Below are 20906 nucleotides of genomic sequence, written 5' to 3'. Positions count from 1 at the left end.
AGAGGAGATGGTCTCTAAGCTAAAGCTCAAGTGGGAGAAACACCCTCAGCCCTATTAGATTGCTTGGGTGAAAGATGATCATAAGGTCCTAGTAAGTGAACACTGTTTAGTGGAATTCAAAATTGGGAGTTACCATGATGAAGTTCTCTGTGATGTTATTCCAATGGATGTTTGCCATCTATTGTTGGGAAGACTGTGGTAGTTTGATAGCCATGTAGTACATGATGGTCATGAAAACACATACTCTCTAACAAAGGATGGGGTTTGCCACAAATTGAAGCCCATGAAAAAGGAAGGTAAAAAGGTATGTAGTAGTGCAAGGATTTGTCTTGTTGATGGAAGGAAGTTTTTAGATGGCATGAAACATCAGTGTCTGTGCTATGCTTTGATTATTAGGAAAGATAAAGAAGGTAGTAGTGAAATACCACTTGAAGTTTCAAATTTACTACGTGAGTTTGGGATGTCATCTCTGATAATGTTCCAGAAGGATTGCGACCGGTAAGGAAAATCAGTCATTAGATAGATTTAATCCCAGGAGCTAGTTCACATAACAAGGCTACTCATACGATGACTCCTACTAAAAAAAAGGAGCTAAATAGATAGGTTCAGGAGCTATTGAGGAAGGGCTTGATTCAAGAGAGCCTGAGTCCATGTGCAGTAGTTGTAGTACTTGCACCAAAGAAGGATGGAGAGTGGAGGATGTGTATAGACTCATGAGCTATAAATAGGATAACCATCAAGTATCGGTTTCCTTTGCCAAGAATGGATGATCTTATGGACTGCTTGAGTGGAGCTTAGTACTTTACAAAGATAGATCTCAAGAGTGGCTATCATCAGATACAAATACAAGAAGGAGATGAGTGGAAAATAGCCTTCAAGACAAAGGAGGGTCTTTATAAGTGGTTATTCATGCCTTTTGGATTGACGAACACCCCTAGCACATTCATGTGGCTTATGAATGAGGTACTTAGGAAGTTCTTGGGAAAATTTGTTATTGTCTATTTGGATGATATTTTAATTTTCAGCAAGACTTTGGAAGAACATTTATTGCATATTCGTAGTGTCCTTGAAAAGTTAAGGGAAGAGAAACCATTAAGTAATTTGAAGAAGTGTATCTTTGCAAAAAGGGAGTTAGTCTACTTGGGGTTTTTTATATCACCTAAAGGTCTCAAAATTGATCCAGAGAAGGTAAAAGCCAGCTTGGAATGGCATACTCCAAGGTTTGCTACTGAGGTAAGATCATTTCATGGTCTAGTTAGTTTTTATAGGAAATTCATTAAGAATTTCAGTGGCATATGTGCACCCCTAACTGACACAATAAGAGGGGATAGAAAAGAATTCAAATGGACTACGACAACTATGAGAAGTTTTGAATAGCTAAAAAAAAGGTGACAGAACAACTTGTGTTGGCACTTCTATATTTTAGAAAGGTGCTCCAGGTAGATTGTGATGCTAGTGGCAGCACTATTGGGGCTGTATTAAGCCAAGAAGGTAAGCCTATTGCATATTTTCGTGAAAAATTGAATGATGCAAAGAAGTAGTATTCTGTTTATGATCAAGAGTTCTACGCAATAGTTTAGGCATTAAAGAAATGGAGGCATTATTTATTGCCAAAGAAATTTGTTTTATATACTGATCACTAGGCATTAGAGTACCTAAATAGCCAAGGTAAATTGAATCAGAGGCATATGAAGTGGGTAGAGTTCTTGCAGAGCTATACATTTGTGTTGAAGCATAGAAGTAGAAAATCTAACAGGGTTGCAGATGCATTAAGTAGGAGACAATTGTTCCTTATAGTAATGTAGGTTGAAGTAGTTGGGTTTGATGAACTCAAGAATTTGTACCTTGAGGATCCTAATTTTACTAAAGCATGGAAAGATTGTAAAGAGCTTGTTGTTGTAAACATAACTAAGTGGTTAGACTATCTGATTTAGGATGGTATGTTATTCAAGGGCGGTCAATTATGCATTCAAAGGAATTCCATGAGGGAAAATCTGATTAAGGAGAAATATAGTGGAGGGATGGCAAGATATTTCAATCGAGATAAGACCATTTCCATTCTTAGAGAACATTATTTTTGGCCTCAAATTTTACAGGATGTGAAGAAGTTTGTACAGAGTTGTTAGATTTGTCAAGTTGCCAACGGATTTAGTCACAATACTGGACTATATCAGCCATTGTCTATTCTGCCAAAGCAATGGAGGATATAAGTATTAATTTTTTTCTTGGATTACTAAGGACACAAAGGGGTAATGACTCAACATTTGTGGTGGTTGATAGGTTCTCCAAAATGGCACATTTCATTCCATGCCACAAAACTAATGATGTTGTCCATATTGCAGACTTTTTTTTTCAGAGCGGTGGTAAGACTACATGGCCTCCCAAGGAGTATAGTTTCTGAAAGAGACACTAAATTTGTGGGGTATTTCTAGAAAACATTGTGGAAGAAGCCGAGAATAGACTTGAAATTCAGTTCCACACATCACCCGTAGACTGACGGCCAAACAAAAGTGGTAAACAAAAGTTTGGGCAATTTGCTAAGATGTTTAGTTGGGAATAAGCACAAGGGATGTGATTTGATTCTACCACAAGCACGGTTTTCTTACAATAACTCTCTAAATAGGAGTATTGGTAGATCACCATTCCAAATTGTATATGGAAGTACCCCAAGGACTGCACCAAAATTGAGGAAGATAGAGCAAGGGGAGAGGACAAGTGTTGAAGCTGAAGAATTTGCTGAACATATCAAGCATCTACATGAAGAGGTCCAGGCACACATTACCAAGATGAACCAATAGTATAAAGCTAGGGCTGATCAAAGGAGAAGACATAAGGAATTCCAAGTAGGGGATCTAGTCATGGTACACTTAAGAAAAGAAAGATTTCTAGCCGGTCTTTACAACAAGCTAAAAATGAAGAAATTTGGCTACTACAAAATTTTGAAGAAACATGACTCAGGAAATGCATATGAGGTGGTGTTGCTAGATGGTATTCACATTTCTCCTATTTTCAATAGTGCAGACTTAATAGAGTATCATGATGTGGTGCAGATGAGGAGCCGATGTTAGAGCCATGTCCAATTATTGCTTCTAAGAAGGAGGAGATAGAAGACATTCTAGATCATTGTGTGGGTAGGAGTACCAAAAATAGGTAGTATGAGGAGTATTTGGTCAAGTGGAAAGGATGGATGATTGAGGACTCAACTTGGATTTTAGTAGCTGAGGTTTCCCATTTGGGATTTCCACTACCATTCATAAAGTGACAGGATCACTTTTCAATCTACCCTAGGTGTCTGATGCAGGAGCATCTGGAGGTATAAGGGCAATCTTGTGTCACCCAAAAAAAAGTAATTAGACTTAGTTTTTGTTTCATGTGTTTTCATTTTTGGGTACCCATTTTGGGCAAATAAAGGTTCCAACTCCCATAGTTCCACTATTAGTGTTCTAGCATAGAGTATTTGAACACCTTGAGATACTTGTAACTATCAAAAACTAGGATTATGTAATTGAGCCATCATTTTGGTGAACTAGAAGGTGTAAATTGGTTAGATGATTGTATTTGTAATTTAGAGCATTCCAAAAAGAGAATCAGGTCAAAAGGCCCCATGGTTTGAAAGTTATCGCAGTTTTTCAATTTTTGGAGACCTCCTAAGAATGCTTTAAAGTTAGGTTATGGGCATAAAATGACCTTGAACAGAGCTAAAAAATGGGGGATGAGAAAATGTAGTCCATGGTGCTATAGAGCACTTTGAGAGCTTTCTAAAAATGTAAATGGTTTGTCAATCGGAGCTATGGTTCAAAAGTTATGCCTCCCAAAATTTCGGTTACCATTTTTGGATTCTTCTAATTTTGTGCCAATTTCTAATGTGACTTCTAGAGCCTTCTATTTGGTTGATGGATACCAACTAGAACTTTCTAGAATGTATTCCTAATCCTTAATCCTCCAGGGTTTATTTAAGAACATTTCTAGCATTGTAAAAGGTAGTTCAGAGTGGAATTTGAGAGAAGGTACTAGGAGAAGCATTTATCTCCAGATTTATGCTATTGTAAGCCCATAGGGCATGTTTTTGAGTCTGTTTCTCTGCACTAAGTGTACTAGAATATTCTTATAGTTAATAAAAATTTTCCTTTCCTATTGTGTCCATTTTGTGTTTGGGTTGTGTCCCCATCACAAATGAAAGCATAAACCACATTTTTATCAAGAACCCCATACGTCCTCAAGATGTAACCATCTCCACGCACTATGAAGAAAATTATCTCCACATACCACGATGATACATATCCACACACCATGAAGAAAACCAAGAACCCAAATCTAACCATCTTCACACACCATGAAGATAACAAGTACACGACACAAATGTCAAAGACACTTATGTAGCAACAAGGTCCAAGACAAATCTCCAACATCTGCAAACACTCAATAAATATATCAATGCCAAAAAACTTCACACTGAGCTGTGGTATCAAGTAACCCATGACATCATACCATCCATCTCCTACATAAAGATCCTCCAAATCTAAACTCACACAACCAAAGTGTCAATACCAAGTGAAACCAATATCTCCAAACCAAGAAGATACAAAACAAACTAGGAAATAATCCTGCACTGTCACAAGCTCCTTCTAAACCATGTATCCAAGTTATCCATGATATCATGATGAAAAACCATCTTCTAAACATGATAATAAACTAAGGCATTAACCATCAAAGAACTCAAAGTGCACTTCATGAGCTCCTTAAAAGAAACCAAATTTCTATGATCCTCAACCAAGAAGATATGGCACCATAACCAAATCAGAAATCCAAACTAATTAACATTAATGATGTACCTATATATCCAATCATGTCATGCTAAAATACATGGCACCATGATCACATCCATAATTTGAGCATTTAACATTCAAAATTTCAAACCTATTAGCATAAAATAGTCAACCATAATCCTCCACCATACTATACCTAGTAACAATATCTAATCCCTTCTACATGAAGAAAAATCAGCAAATCATGTGACTTAGGTCATAGAAAACCCAAATAAAAGCCACCAATATAAATATTCATAGTTAATAAAAGATCAATGAGTAAGAAAAACCCATAATAAAGTCATAAATGCAACCTATAAGTATAGACTTCTTACAACACTACACAACTTGTAGACCCAACAAGTCACCATACATATCCAAATCAAACACTGATAATAATATCATTATGAGACTAATCAAAAATATGAATTAAGAATATAATGACATAAAATCTTAAATTTCCAAACATACAATGTCATAAACTCAAAATGCTAAAATAGTCAATATATACCATAAACTATTTACATTAATATATCACCAAATAAACCTTGCCAAACCTACACCAAATATGAACCAATGTATAGATCTTTCCAAGACCTTTATATAGACTATTCAAAGTCTAAAGTCTAACTCTATATGCCCAAGTTATGCCCTAATTTATGCTCAAAATAAATAACATCTAACTTTTAGATTCTTAAAACGTGACAAAATATCACAATTACATAATCAAACCAAGTTTGAAATCTAACATCTTGAGAGAAACTTATGGCCATTTTACTAAGATTGTCTTTTTACCATTTTCACTACAATTTTCTTTTGTGACAAAAATTCTGATATGATTAAATTTGATGGTCGTCACAGGCTGAAACTAAAAAACTCTTTCATTTCCTCTAAACATGGCCAAGCTAGGGCATATTATATATCAAAAATTATGGAAATATTGAACTAGATCCAATGGTGAGGTCAATTTTTACCTAGGAGGTCATTTCTACAAGCTCCCCCTGAAACCCTCATTTATATGAAACATCTGAAAAAGCTTTTTGTCTAATAATTTCACATGCCTAAAATATTTCATCATCCCATCATAACAAAAAATCCAAAAACCCTTGGATCTATAATAAGTAACTCATATATCTTTCCCTCTCTTTAATCCTCTCGTACATTTTCATGGATTCAATTCAGGGTTACAACAACAAAACTATAGCTCTAATACCACTTGTGAGGAAACTTGTAACAATGAATATAACTATTTTCACATAACCCATAATAAATCTGAAATAAATATGGAATTGAAATCCACATGCAAGAGAATAGAAAACATACCCACAAAATTGTGATACAAGATATACCTTAGGAAACCCTCATTGAGGGAAAAAATGAGCCTCTAAAATCATCCATCACCATGTATTATTTAGTAAAAATACCATTGCAATACAACTATAGAAGCCTTCAAAGCAATAACCACAACCAAAAAATCCATATGAACAACCAAGAATCCACACATCCCATGTCATGCTTCCAACCTTCACAAATGCTTCCTTGGCTAACCTATCAAGCCTTGTCCTACTCTACTCTTTCCCTTTTTGCCTTCTATCTCACTCCAAAAACTACCCTTGTGGCTACTTATATAGTATCAAGTCCCACAAAACCATCAAGTGGGGTTACATAAACCATGTGCTACCTAACCCATTGATCCCACATTTAATATTGAGACTTAAATATTTTCCCCAAATATTAAATAAATACATGAAATATTATCACAATATTTCAAAACAACTCATCAAGTATATCCCATGGGAATATTTATATGTTTCATGTCTATCTAGGTGCTCCTAAATTCAAAATTGCATAATAAAATAAAATAATAAAATATAACAATATTATGCAATCTATGCAACACCCATTATGTCAAAAAAGATAATGATAAATTTGATGATTGGGGCTGCGAATTAATTTTTGAAATTCAATATTTTATCAAAATATTGAGTATCATTGGATTTTCTAATTGAGACTCTGTATAAACTATGGAAATTCCACTATAAATTGTAAACTTGAATTATATATTATATATATACATATATAGACATATAGATATGTATATATGTATATATATATATATATATATTTGTATATATGTATATATACATATATACATATATACATATATACATATAAATATATATTTATGTATATGTATATATGGAAATATCTATACGTATTGTTGGCAATATGTCCAATCAATCAGATAAGGTAAGTTATGGTTGTCATTTATGGTAACATATTTATTTTGCAGATTAGCCTCATTCAGTTGCAGAAGAAAATTGTCTAAGTATCAGAGAATGTTATAGTAGCAGGATAGTTTTGATGATAATAGAATATTTCCTTAAAATATTCTCTTACATAGTTGACTAGAGATGCATGATGTCATAATGATGTATACCAATGCACATGTTCATACAGTTAATCAAGTTCGAGTTATGAAAGAATTAGTGATGCATTGATGACACAACATAGAATATAGTATATTAGCATAATGTGTTTAACAATTTGATTTATTGTTTTGAGTTATAATTTTTTATTGAGCCAACTCTAATGATGTTATATGATCCGACTAAGGAATAATTTACTAAAATGTTTTGTATAAGTAAAGAGCTTTATTTGCAAAGTTAAAGTAAAGAGTGAATGATGATTTAGTGATTAGTAAATGTGAAGTCGATATGATCTTCTAAAAGACACATAACAAGAGAATGCAATATCTTGCTATATGATGTGAAGATATGATGCAAATTAAAATGTGTGTAGTCTCTCTTGTGTGAAGAATCATCAATCAAAATATTTATGAAGTATACCAAATAACTCAGCATTGTATTTATACTTATTTCTTGAAGAACTTATTGTAAAGTTACATGTTAGGAAAGTGGGTTCTTCTTGCACACATTTGTATATGATCCACCAACTCCTAATAGTGTTGAGACTTCTAACAAGACCTAGTCTCCTAATAGGGACTCAAGACACTATACATGCTTCATAAACTCCTAATAAGGTCAATATCCTTAACCAAATTCTTTATATAGTGAATCCTTTAGTGGGTTTCACCGCCATCGGGGTTTTCCCTTGGCCAAGGTTTCCCTAGTTTTAAAAAATGGTGTTATGATCTCTCTTTGTGTAGGGTTCTTTACATTGTTCAGCATTATTGGTTTATTTTCTTTGGCAAATGGTAAAGTAATTAATAATATTTAGTTGTGGATAAAAGGATTGAAAATATTTATTCACCCCCCCCCCCCCCCACCCCACCCCTCGACAAGTATTATCTATTTCTAAAAATTGGTATCAAAGCTTAGTTATTTAGAAGAGGCTTTATAGCCTAAATAAGATCCATATGGCTATGGAACATGAGAAGAAAAATCTTGAAGAAGCACTTGAACAAATTAATCTTCTTACTGATGAAAGAGATGGCCTCAAATACAAATACAAGGATACAAAAGCCTACATTGGTGAATTGAAGGAAAAAATAGAAAGGACCTACTAATTAGACCAATGATGATGACATTGAAGATTTGAAGAAAGAAAATGAGATCCTAAAACATGAGTTAAAGATAGTTGAACTTAAACTGAGACTTAAGAAAAATGGAGGAAAGATTAACTCTGAAATAAAAGCTGAAAATGCAGATTTGAGATCCTAGTTAAGAAAGGTAACATTAGAACTAAAGTCTATTAAGTTAGAACATTTAGAATTAGAGAAATACAACACCATTATGAAAGGTATTTTTTTACAAACAAAGTAGCAACTTGAAAAATTATATACTAGCAGTGATAAAATTGAAGAACAAATATGTGCACAAAGACCTAGTTATGATAAGACTAGACTTGCATTCTTTCTTGGTCAATCCACCAACAAACCTATTGAAAAAAAAGAACCTATTAATCATAAAGTCAATAAGGACCTAAGCAAGACAAATGATACATCTAAAGACAAAGTGAATGTTGCTCACTCTAAGAAAGTCAAAGAATCTAATCAAGATATGAATAACAAAAGAAAGGAATCTTTTTGTTGGTGTGATGAAATTGAAGACATTGAAGTCAATTGTGAAGGTAAGTCTTTCAAACCTATTTTGAAATTTTATTATCATAATTGTCATGGATATGGTCATTATGTAGTAGACTGTAAAAAAACCTAAATTTGATAGTGATAATACAAATAGTATGATGCATAAGAATACTAACCATGTAGGAACTAGAAGAAGATCTCACATTAATGAAAGTGGAGAAAGAAGATAGATTATTTGCTACAGATGCAAATCTTGGATGCATTGCAAGGAATTTTAGAACACCTGATGACAAACTAAATAGACAGAAAAGAGATGTACCTGTATGTTAGTTATGTAACAACTTTCGACACATAGGGAGGTTTTGTAGAATGGATAGAAGAGACCTAAACAAGTATCACAATTATAGAAGGAACAATAGAAGAAATGAAGTAAAATAGAAGAAAAATGAATTTAAGGAATTGTTTGTTGAGGCAAAGGAACCAAAAACCTCTGACACATCTATAGAAAATGCACCTCACAAGACAATGAAGTCACTTATTGTCTATGACTCTTCTCACTAGAATTGAGCATTCTCTGTGGAATAAAGTATTAGTTGTTGATAACTAATTCTAGAGGAAGTATTAAGGGTTGTGAAGTTGATAGTATGTTGTAGAAATTGAGAGAAGTCTATAGTGAAAGGTGCATTTCCTGATAAGGTCAAGATGAGGATATACAAGAAGATTAAACTCTCTATTGCATAGAGATAGTATATTGTACTAGTGGTAGATATGAATTTATTACATAATATAGGTTACAAAATATTTTTAAAATGTGAACATAATTTCATACATCATTTTCTTTTGTGAAATTTTAGTGTGAGATTGAAGCAATATTTAGAGAATTTAAGAAGCTTGCAAGCATGCGAAGTCACTAGAAACACTAGCACACAAAATTGAGGTATTTTCTAAATTATTGAGCACTATCCTTCAAAAATGGAAAGACAAGAAGCTTATAATGTAACCAATAGGCATAGGTATAATTTTAGGAAACACCCATTTGTTTCTTTACTCAATGACACTGTTGGAGCATTTTTGCGAGTTCCAAAAAATGTTCTTCACATAGAAGATATCGAAGGTTATATTCACTGTAAGATTGAAAGCATGGATGATTCAAAGATTCACAAGGATTTATCATTGAAACCTCAATATAGATTTTTGGAATGTCTTAACCTAGTTAAGCATATGTTCTACATAGATTTTGATAATAATGAATGCACAAGGATAATTCTTAGTAGAGTACATGACAATGTTCTATGGTTGGGAGATTATATCATTTGTATTGATGATAACCTAATTCACAAGGTCACAAGTTTGAGAAATCAAGGTAGTAACCAAGTTAACATCAAGAATGTGTGCAAAATTATTGAGACAAATCTCAACACATATTTCGATGGGAGGAACATAAAAGTCAACTCAATTCAAGCTGATGGAGTAAGACTTATTTGCAAGATTTTTGGGTATAAGTATAATGATGGATCTAGAATAGATTCAATCCCTATAAGATTTCTTTATACAGCTCACTTGGCAGTAAGAGGTGAAGAAGTTAACATGTACAACATTGTTAGAATACAATTGTTGGATAACATATCTAGAATCAAGAAATTAATGAGTGCAATTTTGAAATTTGAATCCCTTCTAACACACATATTTTTCTATGCTACTAAGAAGTTTCTTGGTATCACAATTTGGAATGAAAATGAGTGCACAATGTAGTAGATCACTTAACCCTTGACCTTATAGGTCAAGACCTGAAGTAGTTAGAGATAGTGACTTGGATAGAATAATGAAGTCTTTTCAATTAGAAATGAAGAAAAGGTATAGAATAGCACCATCGCTAGTAGAGAAGTATAATGATGAATTATGTCTTATGGTTGAGATAGATTTCACATGCATGGAGGTAGTAGTTCCTTGGGTAAAGTATATTAGACCTATGGGATATGAGATGAGTGAGGATTTAATTAAAGGGTATGCACAAATAATCCTTCATTATAAAGTTGATTCTACCTATCCTAGATGGGTAGCATATACTGAGAAGATGAGAGAAGTTAAAACTATTCAAGTAATAGAACACTCCAAGAAAAACATGGAGAAAGTTATTGATTCTATCTTGAAAGAATCTGGGATGACAAGGAAATAATTTGATGAGGTAAAGTGAATTACTATGGAAATAAAGGCCAATGGCCAAACTGATCTTTTAACCCCTACACCCACTATAGTGGTAGGACCTACTGAAGAGGTCACAGTTGCCCAAAAGAGTGCACAGACTCCTTCTATGCCTTATGCAGCAGTTGCACTATAGAAACCTCCAAGAAAATCAATAAAAGCAAAAGAAACATCTACTACAAGAAATTCTATAAGGATCATAACCCCTCCTAAAAGGAGAGTGAAGCAGACTACCAGATGCCCAAGAAAAAGGATAAGAACTCTATAGATTAGCTCATCTAAATCTAATGAAGGGACTAGTGACAAACTAGTTGAAGTAGCTCATCAAGAACCAAAGATATCAGCAAGGCACAAAGCATGGAAGCCAAAGGTAGAAAATCCAAACATGCAAATCATTAATGATAACAATTTTTGCAGTTACATAAATATTATGACTAGTATAATAACATGGATAAGAGATGGATAGAAAATGTTGTATTTAGGAACAAGATTCTAAAAGATAAGAGATTTGATAGTATAAAATGGAAGATACCCAAAGATTTGTATAATAGATTGCTAAATAGAAAAGAAGAGTTATAGAAGACGATAAACAAATAAGAATGAACATGGTGAGGAGTTATGTTTTGTAAATAGTGGAGAAGATATAAAAGAAATTTTGAAAGGTATAGCACCATTACTGAGATATAAGAAAATTCTTCTCATAGGATGAAATTATAAGGAAGTTAATAAATAAACTCAAGAGACTATATTTTCATTCATGTCCACTGTGCCTAAGGTAAGTGTGTAGACAAAGGAGGCAAGCTAGATGTCAAGAGATAGTGTGCAGACTAAGGAGGCAAGCCAGATGCCTAGAGATAGTACATAGATAGAAGAGGCAAGTCAAATGCCTAGAATAAGTGTAGAGTTAGAAGAAGCTAGCCAAACACCTAAGGAGAGTGCACAGAAAAAGGAAGATAGTTTTACAACTTGCAGTCATCCTCATAGTTCTAAACTTGCAACTTCAACAAGCTCTTCACCCCACATCACTATTGGAAGTAACTCTATGTAAGTAGACAACATGAAAGTGACAATTGACAAAATAGAGGATCCATTTAAGGATTTTGGTGCCAACATTGTTGGCAATATTGTGGATTACAATAACTTTGGTGAAGAAGAGGATCATAAGACTACTAGAGGAGTTACACAAAATATGGAGACTAGCACTAAAGTAGGTATCTCAAGTGTTCCTTCAACAACAAAAGTAGTAGTAGGAATTTCTACTCCTCCTACCCAAGTAGTAGCAGCAACAAATCTAACTCAATCGGATGAAAAAAATGAAGCGAAGAGCCTTATATCTTCTTTGAGAAAATTTCTTGAGAAGAATAAATTAGTCAAGTCAATTGAGAAGACTTTGACCATGTTTTTGGATAAAATGGAAAAAGTAGTAAGCTTTGTTGACACCACAATAGATATTAAACAAAATGCAACAATTTTGTGCAAGGATTTTGATGATGAGTTCAGTACACTCATGAATGTGGCTACCATTAAGCAAAAACTGAGCACAATAGTAAACTTTGAAACACCATATGCACTAATATGAGAAATGATATAGAAACTTTGAATATATGTATTAAAGCATTAAGTCAGTGCATAGAGGAAGGAAAAGAGGCATATTCTAAGTGCAACTTAGAATACATTCTGTTGGTCTGACTTTTTCTGTAGTAAAAATTTTTCAGTTAAATCATAGAAAAGTCAAGTGTTGTATGCCTAAGTGAAACGTAGGGTTTTGGATAAACCATCTCTAAGAAATAATTGCCATATAAACCCTATATCATCTCTATTCATAAATTGTCGGGCGCAAAATTTTGAATTTTCAAAAGAAATGAATATGCTGTCATATTCCTTTTCCTTTCTCCCAGGTTACCTTTCTTCCTATTTTTCCCAACCGTCGAATCCGATTAGATCTACCATTGGCGTTACCTCGCTATTGAGAGTTGCATGCTCATTAAGTATAGTGAGATAATGAGTATTGAGTTTTTTAAGCGGTGGGACCATAAAGTGAAGATGCGGAGATCGAAGATTTGCTTATTAAATGTTTTATTGTGCAGGTACGCTTTGCAATTCACCATCCAAAGAAGGGATAGGGACCCACTAGAGTATCTGACATCAGAGCCGGAATGTTGATTTTTCTGGACGTTCTGCCACCTCGCTATTGGAAATTTCAGACACTTCACCATTAGCGAAGTAGCGAGGCCACGTGAAAATCTGAAAATGATGATATTGCATCTTGCTTGTATCATAATTACACCAGGTGGCATGACCAGTCATAAATACTGTTGTCAGAATCAGTTTTAATTAACAGAAGTAATTACTGGGTAACCCTTGCATTTTTCGGCACAGAATCCTTTAAAGTGCCAGAGCTCGCTACCTCGCTATCAGAAAATTCAAGTGCATCACCGTTAGTGAGTTAGCGAGGCCCCTTAAAATGGCAAAAGATTGGCAAGATCTTTGATGACGTGTAATGACAGATGACTGTGATAAATTTTGACATGTGCCTACTATGCAAAGATTCGATTCTCATTAATGCCTATCTGACTAAATGTACAAGAAATCTTGAACGTCAGCTTGAAGTGGATCAATGGAGCTCACTACCTCGCCATGAAGAGTTTCAAGTGAGATAATTATAGCGACATAGCGAGTTGGACCCGCCGCCTTCTTTCTTAAGAAGCCCTGTAGCGTATCTTTCGATCATTTCTTGATTTGATCAATGATTGTCGCCGCTTCGCCATGACAAGGTGTTTGTTCTTTATGCATAACGAAGTAGCGACATGCTGACACGTGTTCTCCGTCGTCAGTGGGTCTAAATATAAGCGCCATCAAAAGAAAGAATTCTGTACATGGCAAGTTCTCATTGGGTAAACTAACTGACATGGCAAATATAACTCCTAGTTGTTCTCTCTGTACTGCATGATCGTAGGATCTTTGAAGATCGACGGCACAGTTTTAAACAAAAAATGTATTGCCACTCTCTGTATTAATTAGACAAGAAAGCTTCGTCCGTGAGGAAAAATAGAGTATAATACAGAGAGATTGCATCAGTTTCATTTCACGCTAGAAAAGATTTGAAGCCATTCTTGTGCAGAAGCCATTACTAAAAGAAAAGCGCGCCAAGGTTTGATAAAAAAATTGTCAAGTTGTCTGTTCGCGAAAATTTTGCAGGAATACAGAGGAGAATTGAGACAGAATTCAAGTAAGTAAAACTACCATCATCTTCGTGAGCTTTTAAGTTTTAAAAAGATAGCCCAAGATGCCTCCTAAGAAGGGATTTTTAGGTGCAATAAACTACCTGGATAGAAATGTGCTAATGATTTGCTTGAGTTACTTCCTGAATCTACTGTAGAAACGGTGCAAGTTAAGAGGTTAACCTCACTCAACCCTAGGCTAAGGGTAGCTGATGGATTGTATGATAAGGGTAATTGGGTTCAGGATGCTCAAACTTCTCAAACTGGTTTGAGTTTATTCAAAAAATGGTTTGCGGAAAGGAAGTTATATGCCCCTCATGCCAATATATGTAATTTTGATCTTGGGAAGCTTGTTGTCCCCAGCGTGTTTATGGATTTTGACCTGTTTGAAGCTATAGCAAAAAACTATGACCAAGCCACTAAGGTAGTGAGAAGAATGGATGGTGAGGCTTTAGTTACCATCAGTCCCGAGGAGATTAGGAAGGTTTTCAGTCTGGGACCCCTCACCATGTATCATGTGCCCATTAATTTGATAGATTTAGAAAAGGAATATATATCCAAGAGGGATGTAGTTAGACAGGGTGCACTGAAAGCCCACATAGGCCGGATTGGAGGCCTCCCAACCATAACATCATCTTCTAAAGAACCATTCAAGAAATCATGCTTTAATGCCAGGGCAGTGGAGATATATAGGACCCTGTGCAGAGTCTTCGGAGAGGGCGAAGAAGATTTTATTCCGGTGAGCTTCATGTATATGATCACCCAAATCTCTTCTTTTGGTGTGAAAATAATTTTTGATTTTGCATCCTACTTGGCAAATGAGATTCATCAGGGATTGGTGGGGATTGCACAGGGAAAGGTGGAAAAGGTTTGGGGTCAGTACTCTTTATTGATGCATATGTTTCTTTTTAAAGGGGCCACGTATTTTGGTAAAGAAATGGTTTTAAATAGAGAACAAGAAGGGGAGGCACTGCCAGTCCAATTATGGAGTGCAGACATGACCTGGGAAGTAGAAAATGCTAGCTTCGTTAGATTTGATAGGCACTTTGCCTCCAAACTAAGGTGCCTCATATTGAGTGATAATCCCAGAATCCCTAAGGCATTAATGCACCTTGTTAGGCCTATGGACAAAACCCATAATCTAAAAGTTTCACATAATTGGGGAGATATTATCCCATATTCAGTCTCAACTGTTATCAGGGTCTATGGATTCAAAGGAACACCCCATGTGTTACCCTATCAGGTACCTTTAAAGGTAGGGATAGCTGAATTTTTGTGGCAGTTGGGAGGAGTGGAGGAGGCCTTTTTGCACAAAAGGGGGACAGGATCAATTTTTCCTACTTGTACTATAGCCCACCAGTTTGTGATAACTAAAGAAGGGTGGGTCTTTCTCCATAAAATTTTGGATCAATATAAGATGGCAGTGTCTCACTCTCGTTTTTGTGATACAGAAGGTTTCTTTAACTCTGCCCTTAGATTTAGAATCAAGCTTCATCCAGTTTAGCATGAATTCTATTTTCCTGAAGATATAATAAGAAATGAATACTCTCTCCATGAGCAAAAAAGAAAGAAAGAAAAATGGAGAGTCTATTCAAAAGTTTTGGAATTCATTAATTATTTTGACAAAGATTTCAGTCCTCTTAGTAATGCTGCAACCAATGCAGATAAAATACATAAGCTCATGAGTACTTTCTCTGAGATAATGGAAGTAATGAATGAGAAGAAATAGCATTTTATTAATTCTTTTCCAGATAAAGCCAGAGAAATTATGTGAAAATTGGGTTTCACCCCCAACATTGGAACAGGTTCACTGGTGGTATGAAAGAAAACAAGATATACTATTGTCCGACAACAGGTACCCATTGTACATAAAGAAAAATAGATAGTTGAATCCTCCAGCACTGTCCTAGAAGAAAGACCCCTTGAACCTTCTCCCAAAAGAAGAAGAATAATAAGGGAGGAAGAATCGCCTGATGAAAGTTACTCACCTTCTCAAACCCCAATAAGAATTGAGGAAGAACAGCTCACCAATGAGCAATTCGAACGAATGGGGTCACAAGGAGAAATTTTTGTTACACAAGCAGAAATTGATGAAGGGAACCTTCAGGAACCCCCTGTGCCAAGTTGTGAATTAACTACAACAAATTTCAGAGGAAGGGAATTGGACCCTATTTTGGAACAAGCCAGTCAGCATTTTTTATCTGATAACAATTTTGTAAGATCTAGGGCTTTCCATCAGTTTGCGTGGAGAGTAAACATGCACATTTTTGAGCAAAGGTGTAATAATATGAAAACAGAACATCCAGAAATGGATGAGACCTCCATTCAAAATCTAATAAAGGAACAAATGGTGCAAGAGTTCCAAAATATAACCCCTAATGAGGGAAGACAGATGGTAAAAAATGCTAATGTTTTATTATTACCTAATTGGGACATTGCTGACGCATTAATTTTTAATTCTGTTTCAAATAATTTAGGACTCCAGGATCCAAATAAAGAGGAATTCTTGGGTACACCATTCAGCAATGATCAAGCTGAACTTGTTATGTGGTCCCTGAGAAGAGGATCCAGAATGACTTCATCACAGCCTGATGATTCAGGATTAACAGGGAGTATCATTGTAAGAAGAGTTGCTGACACTTCAAATGTACAGGCAGCCCACATGAATGTGGATTATTCTAAATTTGCCTTGGCTACTACGGAAAGAGGAGAGAGGGAAATGATTGATATGCATAATAAATATGAAATAGTGGTGGAAGCCTATAACCAAGAGGTAAAAAGGAGAATTGAGCTAGAAAATAGGGTATCTCAATTAGAAAAGGTACTTGGAAAGAGGAAAGTGGGAGAATCTAGTACACTGAGAATTGCATATCCCCCACAGTCATCTGTGGGATTAACCCCTATTATTGAGATACCTGACACCCCTGAAAGACCCCAATTCTATACTACAGAGGAATTTGAAGCAGAAAAAACCAAATTACATGAGTGGCAGATAGAATTTAGAAATCAGTAGGAAGAGAAATGGAGGCAAGGTGTAACATATTTGAGGGATAAAATACAATGGTCAACTTTTTATGATCAGTTGACAAGGATTATAACCCTCATGGATGAGTTAAATAAAGAAAAGGATGGACTAGATTCTCTTGCACAGAAATGGAGACAGAGAAACAATGATGTTACAATTATTTGTATATCTACAGTCCAAATGCCTTATCATCAGGTTGAAAGGATTTTTGATTTATTGAATCAATTAGATAATTTTGAGAATAAAAGAGATTCTTTACAGAGAAAATTGATACTCTGTTTTTCAAAATATCTTGCTAAAAAATTCACCCTATTTCCTTGTGCCTTAGAATCTGTTGATACGGTAAAGGAAAAGGAAAAATGGAAAAAGGAAATGGATGAATTATTCGATAACAGAATAACAAACATCATCAGTGAAACTGGCCATTGGTTTTGGGCAAAGACAAATGAAGAGCTGGTAAAAATACAATTATATTAAACTGATATGAGAAAAGAATTCGATGATTTAGAGGAAAATGCCAATTCTTTAATAAAGATACAAAGAGAAACCCTAAGTTTTGATTGGCCAAATGATGATACTTTTAACAGATGGAAAAATCAATTTAGTGAGCAGATGTCAGGAGACGATGACGAAGAAGATGTAAGAGTAATAGTTACTTTTGTAATCAGCAATAATGACATAGAAAATCCCCAAGTTAAAGTGAGTTTGCATGTAACAGAAGATGATACATCACTTACAGACCTTATGGGTATGTACTCTGAAGATGAAGAATGATTGTGAGATCAGATCATAACAACCAAGAAGCATAACAGAAAGGGACCTGCCAAGAATTGCTGTTGTAATCAACCTTTCTGTTATTCTTGTTTTTGTTTTTCTAAAGAAGGACACCTGTCACCTTCTGTAGCCTGAAGCTTGTTGCATCTCACATTATTTAAGTGAGATCCCAAGGCTAAAGAAGGGTCCGAATTTAGTTTTTACTAAGTATTGTGCTTAGTTCTATTTTTGGTCCAAAACATTTTGGGAAGGAAATTTATAGTATACTTTTCTGTCAAAATTTCTGAGAAATAGATGAATGTAGAGAGAACTGTGCTTCTTCTTTGAAGGTCTTTCTGGGTCTATTGTAAAGGAAATACCATTTTCAAAGGAAATGAATACAAATTATGAACTGTCCCCATATCTGTTCTTTTCTGAATTTTGTCTCCTTTTAAATACTTAGCTACCTTGATGTTGTGTGAGTAAAACTTATGCAATTGATTGCAATATAGTAAGGCTATACATCCATTTGTTATTGCTGTTAATTCAATGGATTAAATAAAGGCTTTGATGAATGTGATGAGGTTGCTTGGGTGTTAATAAGGATTTTTGAATGATAAATTTCGGTAAGAATTGCCGATGAAAATTTGTTGCAAAGCAACAAATTAGATCTAAGAATTTACTTGACTCTGAATCCCCAATGGATTAGGCACTGATCGAAAGTATTTCAGCCAAAAGAAAAGTATATTATGACTGGATTTTTCAAAGTACATCATAAAATCAATTTTTACTTATATTTCCTGTAAGATATTCAAAGTTGGCCAGCACTTGCCTGCATGGATTGTTTTAGCTTCATTTAGCCATTGCTGTTGGAAACATCTGCAGAGCTATAGAAGATTTCTTGGCCATATCTGTTCGAGGGATGTGTTTATCAATTCGGTAAGATTTACGTATATGTTTGAAGATTTAGAAGATGAGAATCAAAATGAAACTAATAATAATTCTCATACAATTGTTCCATCTTTGAACCATCCCCGGGTACACCCGCCCTGGTTTTTACAGAGCCAAAAGAGTAGAAAACTGTCTAAGGTTTTGTTGGAGTTGGGTCCTAGTACTTTGCATATGCAAGTGATAATGAGAATTGGCTATTCTTTAGGTTGTGTATGTACTGATATCTAGGTATTAAGCCTTTTGTCGCCTAGTAGTTTTAGCACTGTTAACATCACAATAAAACACCAACACATTCATCTAAAAGAATATGATGATGAGATCAAGGAGAAAGTGACTAAGCTTTAGATAGTCGCAAATAACTTTTTGAAGAAGAATTAGAAAGTAGACACCATTAAGCATACAATACAACTACTCCATGACAATATATGGAAAATACAAGTAGAAAAGGAATTTTTTTTGAAGAGGTTCACTCTTTTGAGAATACAATTATTCCCTTAGATAACATTGTTGGAAAATCAATTGCAAGAATGCTTGTTTGCAAAATCTTCATATGAAAAGTTTGTGGCTATAGGCTTGAACACAACAGAATTGGTAGCATATGTTGTATGTATGCTTATTAGTATATTTTATGTACTAAAGGATAGTTGGAAGAAACACTTTGAGTAGTTGAAGACCAATTTTAGTGTTTGTTTTTCCAAGTTTTGATATCCAGCTACCAGATTTTAACAATCTTTTGATACCTTTGTCATTGATGTCAAAGGGGGAGATATATGGAAAACTGTATGGTAAGAAATTGTAATATGTATAATATGAAAGAGGAGGAATAATTTGTAATAGGAATTTATTAGGGATGTAAGCTTTCATAACATGAATATAAATGTTTTTATGTTATGGCTATTTGTTTTGATTGGCATGATAGTCTGTTTGGGACTTAGCCAATTTTTCCCAAAATGTTGCCATCAATGCCAAAGTGCGAGATTTTTGGAAATATGTCCAATAAATTAGATAAGGTAAGTTATGGTTGTCACTTATGGCAACATATTTGTTTTGCAGATTTGCCTTATTCAATTGTAGAAGAAAATTGTCTAAGTATCAGACAGTTTTATAGCAATAGGACAGTTTTGATGATATAGAATATTCTCTTGCATAGTTGACTACAGATGCATGATGTCATAATGATGACATATTATAGTACACATGTTTGTATAGTCAACTAAGTTTGAGTTATGAAAGGATTAGTGATGCAAAAATGACACAACACAGAATAGAGCATATCAGCAAAATGTGTTTAACAATTTGATTTATTGTTTTGAGTCATAATTTCTTGTTGAGCCGACTCTAATGATGTTATAGGAGATGACTAAGGAAGAATTTACTAAAAAAATTTATATAAGTAAAGAGCTTTATTTTTGAAGTTAAAGTGGAAGAAATGTGAGTAACAAGTAAATTTGATACCTTGATAAACAATGCAAAGATATGATGCAGATTAATATGTGTGCAGTCGCTCTTGTGTGAAGAATCATCAATCAAAAGATTTGTGAAGTAAAAAAAATAACTCAGTATTATATGTATATTTATTTCTTGAAGAACTTATTGTAAAGTTGCATGTTAGGGCAGTGGGCTCTTCTTGCACATATTTGTATATGATCCACAAACTCCTCATAGGGTTGAAGAAACTCCTAATAGGTTTGAGGCTTCTAACAAGGCCTAGTCTCCTAAAAGGGACTCAAGACACTATACATGCTTCATAGACTCCTTAACCAAATTCTTTATATAGTGAATCATCTAGTGGGTTTCATCACCACCAGGGTTTTCCCTTGGCTAGGGTTTCCCTACTTAACAAAATATGGTGTTATGATCTCTCTTTGTGTATTGTTTTTTACATTGTTCAATATTATTGG

Source organism: Cupressus sempervirens, chromosome 8, assembly GCF_028749045.1.
Source record: "Cupressus sempervirens isolate cs-2001-9-10 chromosome 8, ASM2874904v1, whole genome shotgun sequence".
In the NCBI taxonomy this organism is placed as follows: domain Eukaryota; kingdom Viridiplantae; phylum Streptophyta; class Pinopsida; order Cupressales; family Cupressaceae; genus Cupressus; species Cupressus sempervirens.
This window is presented reverse-complemented; position numbering follows the sequence as displayed.